The 25,319-nt window shown below is 34.8% G+C and overlaps 1 long non-coding RNA gene across 1 annotated transcript in view; it reads right to left on the bottom strand.

The window, feature by feature from the left end:
- LOC135321289 (uncharacterized) overlaps nt 1-25,319 on the bottom strand; it is a 118,513-nt gene that overhangs the window by 55,935 nt on the left and 37,259 nt on the right. Inside the window, exon 5 of the long non-coding RNA XR_010380888.1 lies at nt 23,344-23,470. This is a non-coding gene — a long non-coding RNA (uncharacterized LOC135321289). The remainder of the gene's footprint in view (nt 1-23,343; nt 23,471-25,319) is intronic.

Below are 25,319 nucleotides of genomic sequence, written 5' to 3'. Positions count from 1 at the left end.
CAGCAAACCCCTTCCTGTTGCTAAGTTGGCTACCTCAGGATTGAAGAGAAGTCCTTGGAACTGCCTTGCTCCTAGTGAGGTGGCTCTTTCTCAACTGATACGCCACCACCTCACCTCTATAAACTAGCTAAGGAATCTAACCTGTGAAGAAGGCTGCTATGGACCGAACACCTCCCACCTTCTACATTACCATCAAGACTAATCAGATCCATGTTCATTTCAGGCCAAGCCTCCAAGTCATTTTCATTTGACTCCATCTCCCATCCATCTCTGACCTCCCAAAGCCTCTCCCGGGGCCCTACTGAAGGCCCAAACCTAATAAAACAATCTCACAGCAGTAAAATTCCCCATAGCCACAATCCATTCTCTCAAATCTCTCTTCACCTTATTGCTCACAGTGAAACCAGGCTACATTCCAAGTTCACATCTTCCCCTGAGGCCCTCAAAATGAAGTTCTTTTTTTCTTTCCCACCCCACATTCTAGGACCTGGGGCTGGTGTGTTCTCCCTAGTCCCTTAAAACCTTTGTCCTCTCAGAAGCACAAACCACCACCAGACTGTACTACCACCTCTCCTACTTGACGTCATCAAGCACCCATCACCTGGGCATTGAACTCATTCACTGACTAAGTTAGCATCTATTTCACTGCCTTCCACTATGCCTTTACTCCTGCCATCTTTGGTGGCTTCCACGTTGAGACAGACAGTCCATCAGATCCTGTGGACTCTAAGGTGTCTGAATTCTACATTTCCAACAACCTTTTCTTCCACTCCACCTTAATTACCCATTCTCAGAGTCATTACAGCTGTATTTTCAAACTGTAAGTTTTGGTCCAATAGTAATCACAAAAATCAATGATCTTTGATTTGATTTAATGAGTTATAACTAGTTTTCTTTTTCTTTTAAGTAACACAGATTAGGTTTTAAAATATCAGCTTAATACATTAAGTAAGGTAAACACTATTTCATGAACATTTCTTCCAGTTATATATCATGTATGTACGGGCATACTAAATTGTTTTGAAAATCACATTATTTACTGGGTCCAGTCCAAAAAGTGTGTCAAACACTGACCAACTCTGTCATTACCAATAACCATATTACTTCAAAAATCTTAATTTTAAACATCCCATTTGCTAACTACCACCTTCTCATTTTAAAGCCTACTTGTTCTAGTCTCCTAAATGTTTTTAACCTCATTCAGACTTCCAATTCATTGATTCCACCACTTTTCACTATACTCCCACCTCCCCCTTCATAGTCTCACATGCCTCCTTGCCTGTCTCAGATTCCAGGCTCTACCTCTTTAATCATACCTTTTACTCCTTTGCCCCTTGCCGCTCAGTTGTATTTTCTTGTCAAAACCCCCAAAGCTACACCCAAATTTTCAGCTACTTTGTGCTACCATCCAAACTGCTAGAGAAAAACTCAGGACTGTGTGGACAGGTACCACATTAAACTTATGATCACAAATTTTAAGCAGGCCTTTCATGTTGCCCAGTCCTACTATACTTCCCTGGTATTTTAACTTTCCCATGCTCCTGACAACTATTTTATACCTCATCTTCTCTATGCTGATGACCTGGCTTCTAATTTCATTTTCCCAGCACTAAATACACAAACAGATGAGCCTGTATACTGCACCTTCCCTTAGATCCCAATAGAATCATTCCTGCTTAAAGTTCCCATCCATCTTGCCAACACAAGCTTGGATTCTGAAATTACTGTTTATCCATCACACGTGTTCTGTTTTATCCTCTCATTTGGATTAAAACCATTTGCATAAAAATATGCTGAAGGGACTTCCATCTTAATTTTCCGGACCCCAGTTTGCAATGCCCTATTTCTGTTCCTCTGTATGGCAAAGCTCTTTGGAAGTGTAGTCCACACTTGCTGTCTCTTCCCCCACTTGCACTTGAACCAGTAACTGTCAGGCTTTTATCTCCACCAGTCTGTTGAATCAGTCTTGTCTACGTTCTCAACAACCCCATTTTGCCAAATCCAGAGGTCATCTCCCTGTCCTCATCTTACTCTATTCAGAGCAGCATTTGTCCCACTACCTAACTCTTCTTGATTTTTTCCCCCTACTCCCTCATTCTTTAAGTACTTTCTTCACTTCTGAGATACTATACTTTCTTGGTTTTCTTGGTATCTCTAACAGATAGAGATGCACAAAAGGAGATTAAGTGATCTTATTAAGAATGCTTTAGGATTTGATCCCTCTCCTCTTCACTTCTCTTCTTTTCTCTATATGTAAATTTATTCAGTTTCTAGATATTGATCCATATATATATGGATCAAAGTATATATATGTGTGTGTGTGTATACACACATCTTATATATATATACACACACATTATATATATATATCAAAGCATATATTTTTCAATTTTGTATCTGTAGCCCTGAACTCTCCCTTGAGTTCCAGACTCATATAATTATTTACCTGCTTGATACAGCCACTTGGGTGTCTACCAGATATTGTAAATTTAACCTCCTGCAGCTAAAAAACCAAAACCAAAATCAAAAACTTGATTTTCTCCCACCCTCACCAAGCCTGCTCCTTTTCTACTCTACTCTACTCTGTCTCAATTTATAGGACTACCGTTCATTTGATGGTCAAGTCAGATATCTAGTCATTATCCTTAATGCCTACCTTTCTTTTGCCAACCATTAGCAAATTCTGTTAACTCCATCTCCAGAATATGTACCAAACCATCCCTTTTTCTTCATCTCTCATCCCTATCTCCTACCTCTTCAAGTTTATTTCTGATTATTTTCTTTCTCACTCACTGAGCTCCCCCTGCCCCCTTCCCCAGCTCCTTCCTGCCTCTTTCCCTAGATCTTCATATAGTAAATCCTTGGGGAAAAGACTTTTCTGACTCTCTAATCTAAAGGTGATACCTCTCCTAATTATTCTCTATCTCTGTGTCCTAACTTATTTCCCTCATAGTACTTAGCAGAATCTGAAATCACTTGTATTTATTTATGTATTTAATGTCTGCTTCTCCACTAAAATATAAATCTGTTAAGTCTAGGGCTGTATATTCAGCTCCTAGAATGTAGCTGAATGAGTGAATGGGAGCTGAAAGTGTGGTCGAGTGGATAAGAGTAGTGATGGAGAAGGAATAATGAGGTCAACACTATCAAATATGCACTTTTAAGAAAATATCACTCTGGCTGGAGAGCCAGGGTTTAAATCAAGACCACTGAGGAAGCTGCTTGCACAATGGATGAGTGATGATGTGAGCTGGTACTAAGACTGAGGGGAGACATGGCAAGAAGTGAATAGATTCCAGAGTTATTTAGGAAGAAGTTCACTTGATGTCCTATCACACTTGGATATGAAAAATGAGGGTAAGGGAAAGGGAGATTTGAAGTATGTCACCTGGACATCGTGAGAGGCCAAGGTTTAAGGGATAAATCATGAATTGTGGTTTGGGCATGCTAAGTCTGATTTCTCTTGACACATTTGTGAAGAGATGACAAAATGGCAGTTAGATATAAAAATCTGGAGCTCTGAGGAATGATCTAGATGAAAGAGATAAATTTGTAAGGCATTTGTACATACATAGGTGGTGACTGAAGTCATATGTATGGATGAAATTACCTAGGAAGGAAACACAGCATGAAGAGGGCCCAGAGCTGAACTCAAGAGTAGGTGAAGAGGACAAGCCTACAAAGGAGATGGAGAAGAAACAGCCAGTGAGATGAAGGAACACAAACAAGCAAGAGCTCAGCACGCTCAGCAGCCTGAATGCCTGCCTCTGATTTCATTCTTCCCCTGCACTTCCTTGACCATTACCACTTGACCCAGTTTTGCATCGTCGCTGATGCCAGGCTCTGCTCTGTCTATACTTCGTAGTGGTACTTAGTAGTGGTGATTCACCTATGCTATTTCTGGTCTTGGTCCTTAAGTGCTGCCCTGGTTTTATCTTCTCTGTACTCATGTTAGTCTTCAAACCCCCCAAAGACTCTCCTGACTACATGGCATGGTTCCCCCTGCTCCAAAGAAAGCAGCACAGTGTAGTGGTAAAGAGTCAGAAAATCTGCGTTCAACAAGATTACACTGTATACAGAGAAAAAAAATGTGACAATGAGTGTGTATATGTCCATGAATGACTGAAAAATTGTGCTGAACACTGGAATTTGACACATTGTAAAATGATTTTAAATCAATAAAAAATGTTAAAAAAAAGAAAAAAATCCATAATAGTTTAAAAAATAAAGCATGAAAATATTTTAGTCATTAAAAAAAAAATCTGCGTTCAAGTTTCAGTTTTGCACTTCCTAGTGAGTTATTTACCCTTTCTTTGCTTTGCTATAAAGAGAGAATAATAATAGTATCTATATCATAGGATTATTGTGGGAAGTGGAATACACATAAAACCCTTAGAATAGTTTTGGCACATACACAGTAAGTGCTCCATGAATGTTAGTTGCTATGAGAATATTTGCTGAGTGCACTGACAGAGCTAGCTGCAAATCATCATCACTGGTCTAGAACTAGACGGGGGTAATATAGGGGCTAGAGTGAGGGGTAAGTTGAAACAGTATTCAGTAAATAGTCAGGAAAGGCCTCACAAAAGGTAGTCTGATGACAAAAGGAAGCCAGACATGCAGAGGCAACATCAAGCATGAATAAGCTTGAGGGGGAAGGTATAGCTCAGTGGTAGAGTGCATACCTAGCACTCTACCACTGACCTATATTTCCAATCCCCAGTACCTTCATTAAAATAAATAAATAAAAATCTAATTACCTCCCCTGCCAAAAAGAATAAAAAATAAATAAAAAGAATAAGCTTGGAGTCCACAAATGATAAATGCTGGAGAGGGTGTGGAGAAAAGGGAACCCTCTTACACTGCTGGTGGGAATATAGTTTCGTTCAGCCATTATGGAAAACAGTATGGAGAGTCTTTAAAAAACTGAAAATAGACTTACCCTATGATCCAGCAATTCCATTGCTGGGCATATATCTGAAAGAAACTCTAATAACTCTAAAAAGACATATTTACCCCAATGTTGATAGCAGCACTATTTACAATACCCAAGACATGGAAGCAACCTAAATGTCTATTGACAGATGAATGGATAAAGAAGTTGCGGTGTGTGTGTGTGTATGTGTATATATATAAGTGTGCACGTGTGTGTGTGTATATACATATATATATGTGTGTGTGTGTGTATATATATATATACAGAATACTACTCAGCCATAAAAAAGATTAAAATTATGCCACCTGCAGCAACATAGATGGAACTGGAGATTGTCATTCTAAGCGAAGTCAGCCAGAATGAGAAAGAAAAATACCATATATCGCTTATATGTGGAATCTAAAAAAAATGACTCAAGTGAACTTATTTACAAAACAGAAACAGACTCACGGAAATAGAAAACAAACTTATGGTTACCAGGAGGGTAAGAGGGGGTGGAGAGATAAACTGGGAGTTTGGGATTTGCAGATACTAATTACTATACATAAAATACATAAACAGCAAGGTCCTACTGTATAGCACAGGGAGCTATATTCAATATTTTATAATAACCTATATTGAAAAATAATATGAAAATGAATATATGTATATATATAAAGAATAAGTTTGGCATGCTGGATGGACATAAATAAAAGATAGTATGGCTGGAGGATGGGGAAAAGGAAGAGAATGGTAGGAGATGGGGTCTATCATGTAGCGCTCATGGGCCACAGTGAAGAGCTTGGATCTTATCCTCAACTTAATGTAAAGTACTAAATTATGTAATCAGATTTAAATTAAAATTTTTTCATAGTATTATGGTAAGACTACTTAACATGAGATTTACCTTTTCCACATATTTCTAAGTGTACCGCACAGTATTGTTATTTATAGCGACAACATTGTACAGCACATCCATAGAAGTTATTCATCTTGCATAACAAACTTTGTATCTGTTGATTAGCAACACCTCATTTTTCCCTCCCTCCAGCCCTGGCAACCAACATTCTCTCTGCTTCTTGAGTTAGACTACTTCAGATACCTCATATAACTGGAATAATGAATATTTGTCCTTCTGAGACTGACTTATATCACTTAGCAAAATGTCCTCAAGGTTCATCCTTGTTGTTGCATATTGCAGGATTTCCTACTTTTTAAAAGGCTGAATAATATTCTATTGTATGTATATAGCATATGTTTGTTACCCATTCATCTGTCGACGGACATTTAGGTTGATTCAACACATTGGCTATTGTGAATAGTGCTGCAACGAACATGGGAGTGCTAATATTTCATCAAGATCCTGATTTCCATTCTTATGGATAAATATCCAGGAGTGGGATTGCTGGACCATATGGGAGCACTATTTTTAGTTTTTTGAAGAAAACTGAATTAAATTTTGTTTTCCATACCAGCTACACCATTTTGCATTCTAACAGAGTACAAGGATTCCAACTTCTCCACATTCTCCTTAATATTTGTTGCCTTTTTTTAAATGGCCATCTTAATAGTTGTGAGGTGATATCTCATTGCAGTTTTGATTTGCATTTCAGTAATGACTAGTGATGTTAAACATTTTTCCATATACCTGTTGGCCATTTGTGTATCTTCTTTGAAGAACTGTCTATTTAAATCTTTATAGACATTTTAAATTTCAGGTTGCTAGTTTCTTTGCTCTTGAGTTGTAGGAATTCCTTATATATTTTGGACATTTACCCATTATTAGATATATGGTTTGCAAATATTTTCTCCCATTCCATTGTTTGCCTTTTCACTCTGTTGATTGTTTCCTGTGTTGTGTAGTAGCTTTTTAGTTTGATAACATCTCACTTGTCTATTTTTGCAGATTTACATTTTTAAAAAGTTACTTTGGGTACTATATGGAGAATGAATTTTAGGGGAAAAGGCAAGATAAGAAGTGGGGGAATCGGATAACACTGTATTGTAAACCTTGGAGAAGGATGAAGGTATCTTGGACTAGGATTGTAAGGGTGGGGAAGAAAAATAGCAGATAGATTCTGACTGGGTTCTAGGAGGAGAAGTGGCAGAATTTGTTGATGCATACAGTGGATAAAAGAGGAAATGTGGAAAAACCTGAGGTTTTTGGCTTGAGCAACTGGATGAATATTTATGAAGTTTCCTGTGATGGGGAAGACTGAAAAAGAAATGAGTTTGGGAAGACGGGTGGAAATTAGGTCAGGTTAATAAACTGCTATGTTGCTTATTGTCTTATACCCTACACGGTAAGTCTGGATATTACATAATTCTGGTCACTATTTCCCTACGTTAGTAATGAGGACTGGGAATCTCAAATACTTCTTGCAACATCTGAGGAATAAAGAATCTCCTTGATCATAATCTTCTGTGCCCCTGTAAGGTCACAGCCACATGCACTATCATTATGCTGCATCCTGTACGTTAGTCAACTGCATGGCCTGCTTCACAGAGTACCACTAGTAAAATTCACCAACCTATTCTTTCACTCTCTCCATGAGTGAGAAGAATCATCCACTTTCCCAGTGTTAGAACTGATAATCATGATGGAGTGAGTGAGTCAAGACTATTCCTTTAAGTGCCTAGTGGTCAGAAAGAGAAATAAAATACTTAGATAAATCATAATTGGAAGGGCAATTCCTATGGAGATGAGAGCAAAATACATATGCCCACAATACATATGACGAGAGCAACAACAAAATGGTCTTGTTTCCAAGTTAAAAAAAGAAGAATATGAATCAAGAAGCAAGGACTTTTCTGAATTTTACATTAAATCATACCAATTCTATCAGATAGAACTTTAAGGTTTTGAGAAATTTATAATTAACTGTATTACTAAAATATCCCTTCCAATATTCATTTGACTACATAGTTCAGTAGGTGATCACACACTTTGTCATCCAAGACAGCACATTTTTGAGAGTGAAAGGAGTTATCAATAATTATAGGTAAACAATGAGACTGTACAGGTATACTGGGACCTATATTCACTTATTTTATAAAGCATGATATTTAAGAATGGAAGTCCAGACTAGTATAAATTTTTGTTTAGCTAAATCAGGTAGTAAAATATAAAGAATAAAATGAAGGAAAAATCAGTGTATCAACTTAATCTTCTTGCCTTCTTTTTTTTTTCTTTCTCATTTGATTGATTTAAAATATATAGTAACTGACTAAGTTTTGAAAAGTCAGTTTGATCACGTACCTGTGAATTACGTTTGTGGTACAAATCCAGATAAGATACTCATTTCATTATAGCAACCCAGGTCATATATTATTAGTGTTTTAAGAATAAAGATGGTGCTACAGACATACCATCTATACATTCAAAAGAAAAATTAACCTCATTCAAAAACCAAAATAATAAAATCATAAAGATTAAAAAGACTAATCCCAACATTTATTGTAGTTATTGGATAAAATACATATATTAATAGGTTTGTTAAAAATATGCATACAAAGGAAATGCTGCTTACAAATAGAAAAAGGACCTTATGTCTAAGCTAAATCAAGCTGAATACCAAATCTTTAGTAACAAAAGGGAAAAGGTTCCCCATAATGTAAATATATACTTGAGGATGTTTATTTTCTCATTTCAGTTTCATTTTCAAAATATGCTGTATTTTCTGTGTAACCCATTTTTCATCTGCCCAATTACTAGCAATCTTTTTTCTACTATCAAAAATGATCATTTGTTTCTTTATTGTAGTAGATAAAACATCCTTTCATTGTTTCAGCTCACAAGCTGTGCAGATCCTACCCACTGTTCTTGCCTCCAGCACTTCACATTATTGGTGTATTATTTCATGCATGCCCTACTCTTTTATCAATTGCTTTTGAAGTAATGTTAATAGACTAGAAAATTGAGACATTTATGAAGTATAGGCAGTGTTTATGAAAAAATCCATAAAATATGACACAGGCAAGACAAGATAAAAGCAGCATTTTAATAGATTATGGCAAAGAGATCCTGTCATAGTTGACAACTGACTCCTTCGAGATCACTAATTTTTACGGGATTAATTCTGTGGTATAAAAAATGAAGTTAAATGTCCTAATTAATCTGTAAATAGCACACCCACAATTAAGCCTTGTGGCCCCTTATTGGATTAGGGCTGCGATGGTTTTTGAAAAGTAATTATCTCATATTCATAATGAAGAAGGTTTTGCTTTTTTCATTTTTTTCCCTCATGGCATTTTTACTAAAAAATCTACCTGGACTCCACCTTGAATAGCGATCTTCTGATAAGCAAATCAGTTCACAGTCTGCTGTGCAGCCACATCCATTAGACTTGTAGGCTATATACTTATGAATAGTTTACATATTAAGAAAATAAAATTTGGAAAAATGGTACAGGAGTGAGGTGGTAGATGAAAACCTCGTTTCTCCATATTCAAGCAACTGTTCTTTATTTCACAATTGATAGCATCCAGAAAGGTATTTAGTTCTCTTCTCTTATGGTGAGGCCCTATCTCTAATGCAGGAGTTATAAAAAACATTATGTGGGAGTTAGAAAATAAAGCAACTGTCTAGCTTTTCATGATGCTGTGGCAGGGTGCTCAAGAAATGTCGGTTCCATTCCCCTTCCTTTCTTTCACCTTTAATATTTGAGTTTCAGTAATACTATCTGTAAATGTATGATGTTATCTGTATGTAGTCAGATGGAAATAACATAATTTATAAACTATTAATTATTTTTGAATATTTTTGGAAGAGTTAATGTTAACAATACATACTAGCCTTTATCATTCACATTATTTCATTTTATCCAGACAACAGCTCCAAAGACAAGTGTCACTACTACCATCTTGTTAAAAAAGAAAGCTGAGGCTCACAGATGTTAAAGGAATTACCCATATCATGTTTTTGATAGGAGAGAGAACAGATTCTTGCAGCTAGATCTTCTGACCTGAAACCCGTTGCTTTTTTCATTATAAGAATACTGTGAGGCTATGTCTTTGCAATCAGAAATAATCTGTTGACATAGTAAAACAGTCTATCAGTTTTGGTGAAGAGAAAATTATTCAGATCAGTGAGCTACCAAGTTAAAAAAAAAGGATTTAATGCCTACTTAATTTTCATTTGCGTATTCTGCTTTTTGGAGGAATAGGAATACATGCAGTAGTCTTTTCTTAAGGAGGACAGTTATTTTCTTTCTTGAATCCCATGAGAAAGAAGGATTGTAAAAGGTAATTTTTTTTTCACTTATAGTCTATGACCCTGGCAATAGGTAAGCAGTGGTTATATTCTGGAAGACAACACTGCAGCCAATCGGTATACTACTATTAAATTTGAGAGAAAGATCTTGTACATTGCTATTACTTGGCAAAGTAGTACTAACATTAGGATAAATAAAGCAGATACCATCATTCTCAAGATATAACAGTGCAGTTTTCTGATTGTTTGTGGTCTTACTACACACGGTTTAAATATTTTGGCTGAACTGATCAGTTGATGTGGTTAACATCACATCAATTAGGAATCTTGCACTCTAGCCCAAACCTCTTGCATTTCATATGAGGAAACAGGAAACCAGGAGATACCAAGGGATGTGCTCAACATCACATACAAAATATGTTGCAGATTCCTGACTAGAACTCACTTATTCCAAGTCCAAGTTCTCTTCCAATAAATTACCTTATCTGATTTTATCAGACTATTATTCAGTCAAAACCTTGGGTACACACTGACTGGAACATTCTTTAACAGGTAAAACATTTAAGAACAGATAGGCCCAGTATTATAAACATGATTGCAAGGAGAAGTCCTAAGCTGACAGAAAGAGAAAATAATAAATGGCACCTTTTTCATCTCTAAACTCTCTAACACCAAGAAAACACCTTAAAGCCTTTGCCTTGGGTAAAAAATATCTGAAATGCCAAATCCGGTTATCAATTCATCACGATGTGTGTCGGGAAGGATTACTATAGTTAAGTATATTCTAAGCCTGTTTATATCCAGCATTACTCCTAAAGATCCAATAAGAGTGCCTATTTTTATTTTTATTTTTGAAGTGACACTAACCTGAAAAGAAAGAAAAAAAAAAAACAGTATATTTAAGCCATTCTTCAAAGCTCATCTCCATGAAGCTATTTTGATTTTTTTTTTTTTTTTAAAGGAAGCAAGCTGCAGCTAAATTGGATAGTCTCACTCGGGCATTCTCTGAATACAAATAGCAAATGAACGTGATGTACTTACAGAGTTTGATAATCAAATTTGAAATTCTGCTTATTTATACAGTTACTATGTCCTAGAATTGAAAATAGAGACAACTAGTCACAGAGGAGCACTTTTAATAGTATTGTTTTCACAGCTTCACGTGAGAGCAAATGGGGAAGTCTCCCTATATGGCACAGTGCACGCAATGAGGAATTTTCACTTGGACAACCCACGTACTCAGTAATGCCACAGAGTTAGGCATAAAGGTTTTTTTCCTTTTATTATTAAGTACTTAGCAATACTTGTTAAATAAAGAAATAAAGTTGGGTACCTCTGAGTCAAATAGTTGATTCTACCATATATAGTGGGTAAATCATTTTAAATATTTTTAAAAGGTACACAGTGACTCTTTTCTAGGGCATGTAATGCCTCTAAATAATTACCACTAACAATCCTTACACTCACAAAGTATTTAATAGCATTGATAGAAGACAATGATCACAGTCATAAAGAATGTAGAAATATTTTTCATGACTTTAACTACAACATATTCTGCATCAGTACAATGAACATTTTCCAAACCATTTTTGTTTTCAGATCCTGATTACTCCCATGACTCAAACCACTTAGATTTTGAATTTTAGGTTACTCCCTTTTCGATTGTCACATCAGAAGGTTCGTAACTGATTTGAGATCTACCATCTCTCTACTTGCCACAAACCACCTCTGCTAAGAGTCTGAGGAATTTTGATGCAAACATAGATAAAATTACACAGCCTTGGTTATTTTGCTTAGTTCATTTAAAAAACCTACTAAAGATCTCACATGAATGGGATTCTATATATATTTCTAAGAAAGAGCTTACATTTTATTTTTCAACTTTTATAAGAAATTCTGGTCTTTTTTCTTATAGTCATCAATCAGAAGATGCAAAAAAAAAATAACATTAAAGTAGAAATAGAAAGTTAGTATGGTGGAACAGACACACACATATAGTCAGATCTCAAGGGTCAACATGGTAAATCAGGTTTTGTAATTTTTTAAATGGGGATTCTGTTATTTTTGTGTTAGGTAATGGTATTGTTGGAACAGTAAGCCTTTAACATCTGTGTACTTTGGATCACCTTAAGCCAGCTGGTTCCTCTCAAAATTGCTCATCTTTTGTTCTTATTAAGTTCTGACCTGGGCCCCCAGCCTTAAGACAGCTATGTGCTTTCTGCAGCCAGGATATCCTCTTCAAGGCTGTCAGACAATTTCAAATGATTGATGTGCTAGTCTGGTGCTCTGGTATTTTTCCCTTTTGTAAGTCTCCAGTAAATCTGCAGCTCATTCCGTAAGAATGCTAATTAGGTCTACTCTTACTTAACTTCATGCACATTTTTCTTCTTTTCCTGTATCTTTGAAGGCAAGCTTGAAATTTATACACAGTTTGTTTCTTAAAAAAATATTTTTTTATAATGTTACATATAAACAAAACACATTTCCCACCAAGGGAAACAATTCAAGCAGTGAACTTAGTTGACTCCCTTCCCTCAAGAACTGTACTGTGCATCCATTCTACAAATCTGAAGCATGTTTCCTAGGTCCACTCTGAACATTAGAACTCTTTTACCCTTGCCTTTTACTCCTTCCCTCTGCTCCTCTTACTATGATTACTGTTATTTGGATGGCACTCTACCCCTTCCCTCATGATCAGGGGCAACCAGTACAGGAGATCCTGCACTCCTCTATCTCTGAAGGCCATTTCAGGTTCTGCTCCAGGGGGTCACCCAGGGGAATCTCATCTCACATAAGTCATGCCTCTGAGTCAAAGCCCAATCAAGGCAGAGTCTGGCTCTTTTAGGCTGTCAAGCTTGCTTCCTTACTATAGAGATGTTTTCACATAAAGACAGACCTCCATCAATCTCAGGACATTAATTCTAAATCTCTTACATTAACACATATCGTACCATGTTTCCCATCCAATCTCATGATTGATGGTCCTTTTTGGGCCTTGCATGGCCTCTCATTCTGAGGCTTTGAACTGAATTCCTGGCTTTAACATCTGGCTTTCATTCTTGACCATATTTGGACTTTTCCTCTAAATAACTTACCTCCTTCAGTAAACTGCTGGTCCATTATGGTTCCCAGAACCCTGTAACTCCCTGAGCACAGCACCCTACAGGGAACAAAACCAACATCTGACTCCAAAAGTAAGAAGTGGATATCTGATGATGGACATCTTTGGGTCAGCTAACAATTTGGAATATTGATGGAAGATTAGAAAGACATATCATTTTTGAATTTACTTGTGAGGCAATATTCCTATTCTTGGAAAAAGTACACACTGAAGTATATGAGTAAAAGGCAATGCTGCTAACTTTCAAAAAGTTCAGAAAAAGAGCATGTGCACATGTATACACACATACATAAAATACACATAATATATACATGTTTCATATATACACACACATACACATATGCAAAGGCAGAGGGAGAGAGAGCGAATGAGCAGACTCATTCGATAAAGGAAATGGGGCAAAATGTCCACAACAGGTGAATCTGGCTAGAAGATATTTGTGTGTTCTATGTTCTGTTTTCATTATCAAAATTCTTCAGTGAGTTTGAAATAACTGCAAAATAAAACCAGAAGGAAATAAAAATTGTGCCTTAGGATGCCAATAGCTTTTACACATCAAGCTACAGTCAGCTATGGTGAGGAGGTAGGAAGACCTGAGGAAGACAGGAGAATTTGTGCAGTGCACACAAATCTCTTAATTTAAGTGCCTAGTGGTCAGAAAGAGAAATAAAATACTTAGATAAATCATAATTGGAAGGGCAATTCCTATGGAGATGAGAGCACAATACATATGCCCAGAGAAGACTTTATTCTTTATATACCATAAACATTTAGGAGTTGAAATATTTGTATTTTATGGAGACGTGTAAAAAATGACTTTGTGTATGAATGTCTATGCTGTTTGTACTTCTGCACACTAAATGTAATAAATGTAACTTGAAAGTAACAACAGGAGGATCAACATTATGGATAGAGTTAATATGTGCTTATCTGAAACTTAGTGCATAAAAGAGAGACTGCCAAGATAAACAAGCCCAAAAGTGAGAAGGGACATTCAAAGTACATTATTGTGTTACTGGAACATCTGGTACTAACACTGTCAAGTTTACATATGTTCTCAAATACTTATTTATGTAACAATCAAATGCTAAGCATTCCAGCTGCACTTGTAAACTTTTTATGAACTGGAGTCATATGCACAAGCTCAGTTAAATATACTTGACAGAGGGAGGAGCGTGAGGAAACTATTAACTCTCAGAACTGAAGTCTGACTGCAGTACGACCTTCTGGCAGTGTTACGGACCAGTGTTTGGTATGAGAGCTGAGCTGCTGGTTCACGTGAGATTCATTTCATTCTAGTGAGCAGAATCAGAAATATCTAATCAAAGGGTCAAAATCATAATTTAGCAGCTACCTTTTTTGGAACATAATTTAGTCAGGAAAGAAAATCGTTTACAGATTTAAAAAAAAATAGAGCAAAGGACATGATGACATAAAGTCAGTTAAGAAAAAAAGTATTTGATACTAAAGTGAAAAAATATTTCCCTCAACACATCCTACAGCTAGCATGGGTAGTCTGGCTGACTGTGGCAATGCATAAATCAGAAAAGTAGCACAAAAGGAGGAAGCACTTTTGTATGATGATCTGATATTGCTCCTAATGAAAATTAATTGTGAGAAACTTGTCTCCTTAGAGACAGGATAAATAGTAACTATCTTAAACCCATTTTAAAGAGTAAAAAGGCAAGAACAGAGAGGAACAAGTATTTCCATTCTATTTATCTCTCCTACTAACACAAGGGAATGGATAGACATTATTTTCCCCAAAGTTTACCTAATCATCACTTTGATCCAATTTCTAGAGTATGCAATATTGTAAAAAGGAACAAACTCACAATGTTATTTTATGAACAGAAGATCTTAAAGTGATTTATGCTAGGGTAAGGTTAAAAGAATATACTTTTGGGGAAAAATAAGAATCTCCTCCACCCTTGATCAGATCAGCAAGATTCTGAAAGTTTCCTTTAGAATTAACCAGACATTTCAGAGTGATTCATTGATCTTGAGGTGTAAAAATCTGTAATCTATATGATCATTCTGCATGGACTTTACTTATGGCAGAACTTGCAATCACAAATCTTGGGTCGAGGAAAAATCTTTTTTGCCCCCTGTATAGTTTTAGCATAACGGCTCTCAACCTTAGATATATATAAAAATTCCAAACCCAGGCCCCACCCCAGACCAGTTATGTCAGCATGAATCTCAGGAAACAGTCCCATGTGATGGAGCAGCCAAGACTGAGAACCCTGCTTAGAATGAAGATGGGCATTTGCTAGGGATCATGGGATTACTTTTGCAAAAACAGCTTTTTGCAAATAATTTGGAAGCACTAGGTGCTCCTCATGCTTTGACTTTTAATTAGGTCTGGACATTTGGGATTATGAACACAACAGCTCTGATTCTTCAAACTCTACCTCTTCTCACATCTTGAGAACACCTTAAGGTGTTCTCAAGTACTGTCCAAGGATAGGTAGTCTAGATTTCCAAGCCTACACTTTCCTCCATTTTAGCTGAAGAAGAGTGGAACAAGAACAATGGATTTATTTCACTTTTGACAAATTATGAAAAAAACCCAGCAAATTTTGCCTACAAAACTACATTGTACAATCATGAATGTGATGGAGAGAGTGGTATTTAAGTGAGATCTTAAATTGTAAGAAGGACAGGACATAATAATGTGTAATACTTTTTATTTAAAGTACCTTTTAGAGCTTTTTAAAACAATGTGGGATATATATGCAAAATTTCTCGGTGAATAGTATCGGCTAATGGGATAACTGGAATTCAACTTTAAGAAGAGTGACTCCAAGTCCTGCTCTGCCTGGACAGTTCCAGTTTATACCTATTATCTCAGAGTAATTACGAGTAGTACCTACTCTGACTCTCAAAGCATCCTGTTTGAATCATAAATTGCATTATAAGGGATTAGAGAGTTCTTACTGAGCAGAGAACTCAGTCTAAAAGTACAGACAAGATACTTGAATTACATATAGTAAATCCTCAACAAATATTAGCTGCTGTAAGATTACTGTCATCATTATTAATTCACAAGCAACACATTTTAAAGACGGTCTATGTATGGAAAGGAAACAAAAATGCACACCCCCAGATTTCAGTCACATCTCTACAACTGAATATTGTTTGTCTCTACATTCCTACAAGTGGTCATGTAGTGTCATCTTTGAAAACAGATGACAATCTTTTTACTCTTTTTTTTCTTGTATACAAAAATGTAATTCAAGATAATTACAAAAGGATTTTTGTCTTCAAAATGTTAGAGGGATTTGTATAATGTAAAGATAGCTTTTAAATTATTAGCAGGTAGATGGTCTTCCTTATGATTATCATCCCAGTTTAGCAAATCATGTTCAATGCTTTGGGACAAGAAAGCAAAAAAAAAAAATAAATAAATAAAAAATAAAAAAATAAAAAAATAAATAAATAAAAAAAAATGAAAAAGATAGGAATGGCATTTAGATCTGCTTTAAATATAGCTATCTGAAATGTTCTCTTGTTTTGACTCATTCCAGAAGGAAAATTTAAAACAATGAGTAAATGAGTTTAAGTTACAAAGAGGCATATTTTAGCTCAACATAAGGATTTTTAAAATAGAGTTGTCCGACAGAATGGTTTGTTTCAGGAAATGATGAGCTCCTTTGCTGAAGATATCCAAATTGAGACTGGATAAGCATATGCCAAGGATGCTGCAGGAAACATTTCTGCAGTGTGTGGGAGAATAGCCAACAGAAGATGATGTCTTAGGTTCCTTCAACACTAAATTTTATAATCTTATGACTATTCCAAACATGAATAACTACTTTAATGATATAAACTCTGAGGGTTCAGTTAAGAAAATGAAAAAGAAGAAAAACAAACAAATAAACTTTACTTGGGTTCCAGGGAAAGTAAACTATATGAGGAAGGGTTTATTTTTTAATGCTATGGTAAGAAAAGTTAGTACATTCTAAAAGCATATGCTTTATGATGCATGCAATTATTTTATAAGATTTAGTACAAACAATGAAGCATACATTTCCAAAAGATAAATGAACTCGAGAATAAGAAATCATTTGCTGAATTATTAAATTACATAAAACAGAAGAATAAGAAGCTAGGCAGAAAGCCAATGAAGGACTGGCTGAGCAAGGCTTTCTACAGTCTCACAGTTCTGTGGGGACAAAAACTATAGTTCACAAACTTCCAAAGGGGAGAGATCTTGATTAAAAACCCCAACATCTCAAGAAACCCAGGTGTCCACATACTAGAAAAGCAGAGATAAAAGGTAGACGGAGCATCACAAATCTGCAAATGAGTTCCAGAATTAGAATCAGGTAATCTGCCAACCAGATCCATAGAGAAAGATAACATTATCCAGAGTTACTACAGTTTAGCAAACATAATATTGGGCATCAATAAAAATTAAGAAAACAGACATGACCCAAAAGAGGACAGGAGGAAAAAAAACAGATCAATAGGTGACCCATCTATTGGAAATATCAGGTTGGATATAAAGAGCTATGATTAGTAGGTTAAAAAAAAATAACATGAAGAATTTATAGATTCTAAAAAAATCAAATAGACATTCTAAGACCAAAAATGTAATAATTGAAATAAAAACCCAATATGTGGGTTAAATGGAATACTGGAAGCTGAAGCGAGGATAAGTAATCTGGAAGAAATACCAGAAAGTATTTGGGCTGAAGTTTGGTGACTAAAAGAGATGAAATGATAAGAAGTTTATAGCTTTAATACAAGATAAATTTAAAAAGTACACAAATTGGCATCCCAGAGGAAAATCAGGACGGGAAGAAAATAAAGAAATAAAGGCAAAGAATTTCCAAAGCAAAAGATACCAAGTCAACAAAAGCCACACCAAGTCACATCATAGTAAAATGCTGAAAACTAAAGACAAAGGAAAAAATCTTGAAAATAGCTGAAGGGTAAAATATACCTCACCTTCAAAAGTACAGAAATAAGAATGATAGTTGACTTTTCAATGATAATAATGAAAGACAAATATGGAATGGCATTTCAAGCTGCTGAAAGAAAACTGTCATCTTGAGATTTTATATCCACCAAAAATACCCTCTAAAAGTGAAATAAAGGCAGTAGTAAACAAACAAAAAGCAAGTGAAATTGTTGCCAACGTATGCTCATTTAAATACAAAAGTGAGTTTTTCTGGTAAAAGAAAAATGATTCCAAGAAAACACAGAATTCAACAGGAAGAGAAAAATGCAGGTAAAGAAAAATGAATACTGATTGTACAAAATAGTAATTATGATGTGTTCTGAAGAATAAAACATATATAGGACTAAAATGATTGATAACAATATCATAAAGAATGGTGATATATGGACTTAAAGTATTCTAAGGTTCTAGCATTGTCCAAGAAGTTTTAAATGTATGATATTATATTAGGTTGTAATAAGTACAAGCTGTATGATGTATTCTTTGGGGTATTACTAAAACATATAAAAGAATGTATAACTAACATGAAGAAAGTCTGATTAACCTTAAATAATGTAAAGAAGGAAAAAAAGAAACACAAAACCAATGAGAAAAGGAGAAAATAGAGGATAAGTATAAACAAAATAGCGTGAATAATTAATTAAAAGTAATTAAATGGCAAATAGCTTCAAACTGGATTAAAATACAGCTAGATGTTCCTCATAATGAATATTCTTTAAGTATAAGTATAGAGAAAACTTGTATGTAAAAGGATGCAAAAAATATCCTATAGAAACACTAACCAAAGAAGCTGGTGCAGTGCAGTTTTTCTACTTTGAAAGTGTATGTATGACAAAAAGAGTATCCATCAGAAAGATAAAATAATTCTAAACTTGCTTTCATATACCTGCAACTATCTACAGCGAAAATTGACAAAACTTAAAGGAAAAGACAAATCCACACAATCACCTCTCTCAATTATTGGTAAAGAAAGGAAAGAAAATAAAATCAGCAAAGCTACAGAATACCTAAAGAATACTTAAAAATAATTGAAGTATAGTTGATTTACAATAATGTGTTAGTTTCAAGTATACAGCATGGTGATTCAGTTTTCTTGCAGGTTGTATTTCATTATAGGTTATTACAAGATATTGGCTATAATTCCCTGGGCTATACATTAAATGCTTGTTGCTTATCTATTTTATGCGTATTAGTTTATATATGTTTATCCCATACTCTTCATTTGTCCCTCCCTCTCCCTTTTGGTAACCATAAGTTTGTTTTCTATGTCTCTGAGTCTGTTTCTGTTTTGTATATGGATTCCTTTGTATTATTTTTTAGATTCCACATATAAGTGGTATCATATAGTGTTTGTCTTTCTCTGACTTATTTCACTAAGCATAATGTTCTCTAGGTCCATCCACATTGCTGCAACTGGTGGTATTTTATTCCTTTTTTATGACCAAGTAATGTTTCACTATATCTATATACTTATATATAGATGTGTAACATCTTCTTACGTCAATCATCTGTTCACAGGCACTTGCATTGTATCCACGTCTTGTCTATTGTAAATAAACTTATTGTTTAATAAACTTCCTTAATTGGCATATATACAACTCTGCACCAAACAATAAAATAACACATATGTATATGAGTCATTTACCAACACTGATCATGTGCTGGGCCATAAAGCAAGCCTCAACAAATTGGAGGAGACTAAAATTATCTAGAGTACATTCTTTGACCACCATTTAATTAAGCTAGAAATCAATAACCCAAAATTAACAGATATCTTTGTTTCATATTCTAAACTAACACTATAACAAATAAGAATAAATTTATATTTATTCTCAGCTAATTACCAACAATTCTAAATAGTGTTTTAAATTTTCATAAATAAAATATATAGAATAGTTTTTCTTAATTATTTTTGCCTGTAAATCAAATTTCCCCTTTTAAAGATGTCACTATCATGCCTGGGATCACTAATATGATAAAGATGATAACTGAATTGAAAATTTTGTTATTAAAAGAGCCAACTTGTCAATTTATTTCACATATTTAGTTGATTGCTACAAAAACAAGAAAGCCTTAAGCATGTCTACTAACTTTGTCTACTAACTTTGATAGACTGACTGTACAATCCAAGGTAGCAGGTACCCAATGAGAAATACTCTGAATATGCAGAATCTCTTTGGGATGAGAGAGACCACCACCAATCTTTATGTTACTCTGATGGACAGGGCAATCTACTAAGAAAAGTGCTTCTTCTGGCAACATAGTTCCTACACACAGTCTGAAAGATAAATCAAATTTAAAGGAACAAGGTAAAACAAACAAACAAACAAAAACAAAACCAAAAGCAAAATAATCAATGTCAAAATGGTCTTCTCTTGTAGTTCAAGGTAACTGATGGAACCGAAATCTTTATTTCTTGTTCCTTTCCAAATTCTACTGAAGTAACAACAGAAATATAAATCTAAAAATATATCTGTAGCAATGCTGCAAAGTTAGAGAGATGTTACTAGCATACAAGTACAGGAAGGAATTTCTAGAAGGTATAAAACAAAGTTGGGAAAGAAAGATTAAGAAAGAAGTGCAAGAAAGTTGAGAATCTGCAAATCCAAAAAGGGAACAGAAAGGACATTATGTGCAATAAATTCTCATACTTTTCACCTCTTTACCATTTTACATGGGGTTCTATGAAAATTAATCAATCTATTCAACTTTCCAGTTTACTAAACTGATCTTTGGCTGTTATGCCTACTATTTAGCCTGAGTGATTTTTTAAAAAAAAATCTCTAATCATTTCATAGCAGCCTTTTTAAAAACAGCTCTTATCCACTGGCATGTCACTAAAGATATTAAACAAAAATAATTTTGAAGTTTTCTTTATTTCCCAAATTAATTTTGTTTCCACAAAGGTTACATGGTTTTATTGTTGAGTTTGATGTCTCTTTGTGCTTGGGTTGTTTATTCTTGAATGTTTTGTTCTTGGTTATCTATTTATATTTATAAGCAAGGATCTTGATTACTGAGCACTGTTACCTGGATGAATTTCAAGTGACAATGCTCACCTGGCTCTGATGAGAGTGATGATAATTACATGGTGCCAGCCACACTGTCAGGCTGGCTTGTATACACCCACGTATCTTTTGGGTGGGGGCTCTTCCTTGTCTTTTGGGGTCCATTAATCAGGGGAGACCCTATCTCATCAAAAGCTCTTTTGGGACATTCCTACATCGTATTTGGATTTCCAGATTTGTGGCTTCATCCTGTACATAGTAGAATCAGCTGCACTGAAGGCAGGATACTAGGGCAATTGTTCTACCATTCTATAATTAACTGGCCAAATAGACATAATCTATTCTTCTCAGTTCCCTGCAGCCTTTAATCTTGGGCTTATTTACAGGTTCCTTTTGTTTTGGGGGATATTTTTCATCTCTTTAGAGTTGCAGGTTCCCCTTTGTTGGGATATGCCATCAGTCTTATCCTATTTGAAAAGGATGAAAAACAATGCTGAGGCTTTCACAAATTAAACCTATGTTCTTTTCTTGGTCTTCATCTGTAGTAATGAATACCACTGAACCCTGACTTTCTCTGAAGTTTCTTCCCTAGGATTCCATGGCCCTACTTGAACTCAGTCTTATTCCTACCTTTTGGATAATTCCTTCTGAGTCTGAAGGGTGTCATATAGTGGGGGAGGTTTCTACAATATGGAGTGTAATCTGTAGGATTGTTTAATTTTTTTTTAATTCCTTAAAATTTATCAAAACTTCGAGGGAATAGATGGAAAACAGGGTTGAAAGCAATACGAGCTGAAAGGTGGATCTAAACAGTTAGTTGGGAAACAAAGCAGAAATAGCACTTGGTTTCAGAGTCCATGAGATCTGTATGGGAAGCTGTACTTTTAGTGTTGCCTACGTAGTGGAATGCCTGGCAGATGTCAGGCGCTGGAGTCCTTCAATGTAGAGCATCAGAATAGCGTTTCTAATCCCATCTACCTAATGGGGAATGAGCTTCTCATATCTTGGGCCACTGTCCTCCACTGGTTCTGGGGGCAGATGGGGTAGCCTGCTCATGGCTGGATGCTGCTCACTGTGGCTACCTGAAATGGGCCTAGAGCAAGACAGAGACCCTGGAAGTACCAATTTCCCTGGTTAATGCTACAATACTCTATTCCTTTATGCCATGTTTACTAGGTATTAAAGCATCCTCTCATCAGTAAATTGTTTTCTGCTTATTTACTTATGATGGGACTTAGGTTGTTTTATAGAAAAATCATTTTTCTCTTTAAGTTTGTCATGGAAAAAGCCTTTTTACTTTCTTTCTTTTTGAAATATATGTCCCTAATATGGTGGTCTGTATCAAAATTAAATGAAAATCTACTTCAGAAATCTTCCTATAAAAATTGACTTTTCTGTCAAACTACTGGAATTTTCTTTAAGCATTTTCTCTTGTACAAGCAAAACTATTTTTATTTCTTCATTCACTTTTTAATTTCAAGATTATGTATTTTAAAACAGTTGGAAAAATAATTAAATATTACTAAATTTTTTTGGTTAGTCCTACGTAGGCAAAATAACAACAAAATATCTGGTGTTCAGTTGCTTAAGATTATATCTGAGACTATTTATTTTAAGAATAAGGAAAACAAGGCCAAATTAGACCATTTGAAAATGACCATAGACTGGAGATATAGAGATGAGCTGAGGGACTAAAAGGAAGAGAGTACTATTTCCATGAAGATTCATTCTTTACTGCCAATGCCACTTTCCAATATTAATATGTCCTCTCCATATATCCCAGAATCCCTTTATCTCTCAAGCCGTACCATAAACGTGTATCTCCATTTGTGAATTACTGACAATTGTTGTTAAGAAATGGGAAGAGGAGATAAATAAGAGAGGGAAATAAAAGACACCTGTTATAATAATCCATGCTAGAAAACACAAAAACCACATAAATTGGAAAAAATACACAACCACTATACCAATGGGAGAGAGCATGATAAATAACAGGTTTCAGAGCCAGGGATATCAGAGAATGAACCCTGAATAAGGATTAAAGGAGATAACCAGAGAAGTGCCTGGTATTAGGCATTCAGGCAAATTTCCCTTCACAGAACAGTAACAGTTACATACCTTGCAGGCAGGCAGTTTGGATGTGGTCACATATGCTGAGTTAATAGCTGAGACATCTTTCATGTTCTTCAGATAGAGATGGGCGAAAATAATATCTTTCAATTCCAATCTCTTAGATTTAATAGAGCTAGAAAAGATATATCCATCAGATAGGAAAATTTTAATTCTGCTAAGAAAATAATTAGTGCTATTTTGATAGACATTATACAAAATATATCCCACTTATAATATTTATATTCTTGATAATGGATTAGTGTGATTGCATGATTTGGAGATGGAATAATGCAGAGGTTGGCAAACTTTTTCTGTAAAGTACCAGATAGTAAGTATTTCAAGCTTTGCAGGCCAAGAGGAAAAATTGAAGATATCATATGGAACATAACAAATTATAGAAAACCTAACAAAATGTAGAAAACAAATTGCTTATTAACAAAATTCAAAATACAACAATAATTGAGAACATTAGAAAAATACATGTCTACTACTGAGGAGAATGAGGTTCTCTTTTTTTCCTTTTGGGATAACACTTCACTTAAGGGTTGGAAGTTAGTATTATTCCCTGGCATCAATATGGTTGCAAATATTCATTTGTAAAAATCCTTCTTCGTTTGTAGGTGGTATCAAAATGGCAGGAAGCTGGCTTTGGTCTGAGAGCCTTAAGTTTATTGACTTCTATAGTAATGAGCTTTAAAGCTTTCATAATTTGACATTTTATAAAAGGTGAAGTGTGACTTTAGTTTTTATGAAATAAAGAAACTGCAGCTCATCAAGGTTTTTTTTTGTGTATAAGCGGCATGTTAATAAGATTAGATCAGTGAATACACTTTAAAATGTTACCTTAGGCAGAAAACAATCTATTGGTTTTTTTTATTTCAAAATGAATACTTCCAATGAGTAATCTCAATGATTTTAGTATCTTATTCCTTAGCAAACAGCCAGAGTAAGGAAATAAACTATTACCCAAATTTCAATTAAAACAAAGTGATCCAATTTCTGACTTCTGAAATTGCTTGTAAAATAATCTACACAAGGTCTGAGATTTGGACACTTCCCAATTAGATCTACTGTAGATGACAGATTGTAAATACTAAGAAATTAATGCCATTTTCTTAAAGGTTGTTGATTGTTTTTATATACTGTTATCCTTTACTTTCTCCAAAGCTCTAGAAATGAGAAAAATGTTCACTGGACCCAAGAAACAGAAGATTTAACCTGACAGAAGTTAAGAAGTCAGAATGACATCTAATGAGAACGAAGTTTACTAATAAAACAGAAAAGGGCAGTGAAGTTCTAGAGATGAACTGAATCCTGGGGATGATCACTGACTTTATGGGACTTAATTATTAAGGAACTTGAGGGAAAGCATCTCTCTTTAAGGGTGCTCCAGTTAGAACTGAGAATTTCAGGCAAAGAATGCTTAAAAATTGAGCAGCTAATCATCAATAAAGCACATAAAAGAAGTAGGATTTAATATATGTTATATATTCTGAATAGAAGAAAATAGATAGGAAACAGAATAACTTACAAAGAGTTCCATTTGAAGATCTTATGCTGTTTTTAAAATTAATATTATTTCATTCTTACACATTGAAAAATTAATTTAAATATAATAACCAATTTTCCTCTTGTGTCAGCAGATGGCCATTTTTTTTTTTTTGTGGGCCACTAAATTCACTTACTCAATTTATTCAAGAACATTGGCTATGTTCTTTCTTGAAGTACTAAAAAACTGAATTTAAATTATGCTGAAGGGTTATAGCTTGACATGCAAGTTAACACTTAAAAGTGATAAGATAAAAAAGGTAAAGGAAAATCCCTAAGCAAATATTAAAGATTTAGTATTAAAATCTAAAAGAAAATTCCATTTATAAGGAACTTCTTGCTTCAAGAATTATATGAAACACTGGAAAGACTTTTGAGTTTCATTCTTTGTACATTTCAAAGAAAAACAGACTGCTATTTTTATGAGATCAAGT

This window comes from Camelus dromedarius, chromosome 5 (assembly GCF_036321535.1).
Source record: "Camelus dromedarius isolate mCamDro1 chromosome 5, mCamDro1.pat, whole genome shotgun sequence".
Lineage (NCBI taxonomy): Eukaryota > Metazoa > Chordata > Mammalia > Artiodactyla > Camelidae > Camelus > Camelus dromedarius.
This window is presented reverse-complemented; position numbering and strand designations above follow the sequence as displayed.